Here is a 3,820-nt window from a genome sequence, read left to right on the forward strand (position 1 = left end):
CGCCACTGGTTGGAAGTTAGGAATGTCTCTTCTCTAGTCCAGAATCTATCTGCCTGTGGGCCTGGAATTCTCATTTGGCCTGCTATTATTGTAAAGCTTATAAAGCTTCCGGTATTAGTTTTGTATTGCTGCATAACATATTACCCAAATTTAGCAGCTTCAACAATACCCATTTATCACTTTATGGTTTCGTAAGTCAGGAGTCCAGGGCGAGTAGTCTAGGCAGGCTTGTGTTCACAGCTGAAATGAAGATGTTAGTGGTCGGGCTCTGGGGAAGAATCTGAAAAACTCCAGAAATTCTATCTCTGCAGGCGCGTTTCCAACATCCATTCTTCTCAGCGGGGTGCTGCTAGGGAGGCTCTGACCACCAGAGGGCGTAAGAGTTCCAGCTGTGCTAGAGTTCCAGCCTCCTTCTGCCACCTTGGTCCAATTACCAGAAGCAAAAACAGTTATTACCTGGGAATTTGTTAGAAAAGCAGAATCTCAGGCCCCAAACCCAGACCTGCTGAATCAAAACTGCATTTTGTCAAGATCCAGGCAATTCGTGTGCACACTGAAGTTTGGGGGCACTCCAGCTCAATGCTTCTCAACCTTGGCTGCAGGTTAGAATCACCCCAGCAGTTTAAAAATCCCTTGATGCAAGGGCACCCCCTCTCTGGCAAGAATTCTGATTCTGATTATAAAGGTCCTGGAGTCTGGACTGCTAAAAGTACCCCTGAGGATTTTAATGTGCAGCCAAGAGCTATGAGTGTAGCTTGTTCCACCCTGTAAGAATGTGTGTGGGCTGTGCTTCCCCAGGGTGTAGACACTTGAGAAGGATATATAGCCCCACCCTCAGGGATCTCCTGGAATGCAAGACGCTAGACCTCAGGGTCCTTCAGGCTCTAGTGAAGTCTGGGCAACATGAAAATGTAAAATGTGAAGCAGTGTTTTCAAAGTGCTTCAAAGACACAGGTCGACACCTGCTTCTCAGGCAGAAATTCTGCGCCGCCCCCAACCATGCTTAGTGATGATGCTCCAGACCAGTGATGGTGCCTCCTGAGCTCCACCGGAGGCTCCTTGGGAGCAGGAAATGTGTTGATTCTCTCCTGCAGCGTGTTTGCTCAATGAAGCACCCTCTGCAACGTTTATGGTAACCTGGGCAGACCCCTGGCTGGTGGTGGAAACAGTGAGCTGAACTTCAAGAAAGAAGGTGCCTGAGGACAGAGGAACTTAGCAGTGTTAGAATGGACTTTTAAAAATATTTATCCAGTGAGTTCCCATCGTGGCTCAGTGGGAACGAACCCACCTAGGATCCATGAGAACGCAGGTTCTATCCCTGGCCTCACTCAGTGGATGAAAGGATTCTGTGTTGCCGAGCACTGAGGTGTAGGTCGCAGATGTGGCTTGGATCCTGCGTGGCTGTGGCTATGGTGTAGGCTGGCAGCTACAAATCTGATTCGACCCCTGGCCGGGGAACTTCAATATGCTGGAGATGCGGCCCTAAAAAAACCAAAAAAAACCCCAAACAACAAAAAACAAAACCCCAAAAAATGTATCCTTCCTCATTTATGTAGTGCTTTACAATCCAATGCACTTTCATGTGCATTATTTCATTTTCACAAAACCCATCTGTGTCAGGTTAGAGTAGGTTAACCAGTAAAGTAGTGGAAAGCTGAGAGGTACATAGATAATGCTGAAAATTGCAGGATGAGTCAGTCAGAATTAGAACAAGAAATTGGCTTTCCTAACTTTTCTGATTTTCTAAGTGCTATTTCCAGAATGTGGCAATATCCAGCTCGCTAACCTTTTTTTCCCCACTGTTGGGAAACCTTTCTGGGGATTTTTTTTTTTTTTTTTTTTTTTTTGTCTTTTTGCCTTTTCTAGGGCTGCTCCCACGGCATATGGAGGCTCCCAGCCTAGGGGCAGAATGGAAGCTACAGCTGCCAGCCTATACCACAGCCACAGCAATGTGGGATCCAAGGCGCATCTGTGACCTACACCACAGCTCACGGCAATGCCAGATCCTTAACCCACTGAGCAAGGCCAGGGATCAAACCCTTGTCCTCATGGTTCCTAGTCAGATTCGTTAACCACTGAGCCACAGAGGGAACTCCTTTTCTGGGGATTTTGAACAAATACTTCCTTCTCCATTCTCCTCCCCCAAGCAGAAGGTTTGTTTTGTTATTCTGGAAGTTTCCGTTTCTCTCCTACCTCCTGTCCACCGATTTCGGTGACTTCTCATTTTCCACAGAAGACTCACCAGGTGTGGAATATGTTTGCAAAACACGCCAGCAGTGATGATAAGGATTTCGTTGTGTGTTTCTTCAATGCAAAGAACTTTTTTTCCCACTGCATCGCTGGTGCTTTTATGAAATATTTGTGGAATGAATGAATCACAAAGGAAGTGAAGGGATTTGAGAACTTAAATCTGTGATGGGAAGAGGCAGACGCAGATTATTAATCCAGCCTTGGGTGTGCAGGTGGGGTGGTGGGGCGGGGGTCTAACCTATGAAGCAAGAGCTGCAAAGGATGGTGGAGGTAGAAGCACTGCCAGCACCAAGGGAAACGAGTCGGTTTCACCTCCTCACGTAACGGCCCACCCTCCTATCGGAGCTCTCTCTGGGGAGCTGAGAGGGAAAAAGAAGTCAGAAGCTTCCCCTGTGGTGCCGTGGGTTAAGGAGACAGCATTGTCGCTGCAGTGGCTTGGGTTCGATCCCTGGCCTGGGAACTTGCACACACCCCAGGTGCAGCCAAAAAAAGGTTAACGTCTGGATGTATTTCCTGCTCAAATGAAAGGCTGTCCTGTTGTTTGGAGAATTCACCGAGCCCCCGGATGTTGACTCTTTCAACGAAGTTCTTCCTTCCTGTCGCCCCTTCCTTCCGTCACGCGTCCTTACCCCTCTGGGCTAGACACCCTTCTCCTTCCTGAGTCCCAAACAGCTCTTCTCCTGCAGACATGTGAGGTGTAGGACGGGTGTGACAGGGTGGGTTCTGACTGTGTTTTTCTGTCCTGTCACAGTGTTCTGAGGCCCATGGCCTAGGTCCACAGCTCCCAGACAAGCTACCCTTTTTTACTTTTTAGGCTGAAACTTTGGCGTATGAAGTTGCCGGGCTAGGGGTCGAACGTGGTATGTCTGCACCATAGCCACAACCACTGCAACACCAGATCAGAGCCGCATCTGTGACCTATGCTGGATCCTTAACCCACTGGGTGTGAGCGAGGCCAGGGACTGAAACATCATCCTCATTGACACTATGTCAGGTTCTTACCCCGCTGAGCCACAGTGGGAACTCCTGAACTGGGTGCTTGTTTAAGGGGCTGCTAAATCCTCATGCTGGGACTTCGCTTCCCCATCTTGTTACATTGATTTCCCTATTTTCTCTCTTCTGGTTTACTCCCTCCACTCCTTTTTTTATTTTTTATTTTTATCTTTTTAGGGCTACACCTGTGGCATATGGAGGTTCCCAGGCTAGGGGTCTAATCGGAACGGTAGCCGCCAGCCTATGCCACAGCCAAGTCTTCGACCTATATCACAGCGCATGGCGACACCAGATCCTTAACCCACTGAGAGAGGCCAAGGATCGAACCCGCGTCCTCATGGATACTAGCTACTCAGGTTCCACTGAGCCACAACAGGAACTCCTACTCCCTCCTTTTTTTAGTGGAAATATCTTCCAGGAGCTCCCTGACAAAGAGTGCTTGGAAGGTTGTTTTCTGAGATATTCTATGTCTGAAAATGTCTAACCCTGTTTCCAGTTGGCTGCTAGTTGATAGACGTTTAAGCTAAGTAGCATTTGTTTCATATTTCCAATGTCCTTCCAACTATGATCCTTTAAC

Source organism: Sus scrofa, chromosome 6 (assembly GCF_000003025.6).
Source record: "Sus scrofa isolate TJ Tabasco breed Duroc chromosome 6, Sscrofa11.1, whole genome shotgun sequence".
Taxonomy (NCBI): domain Eukaryota; kingdom Metazoa; phylum Chordata; class Mammalia; order Artiodactyla; family Suidae; genus Sus; species Sus scrofa.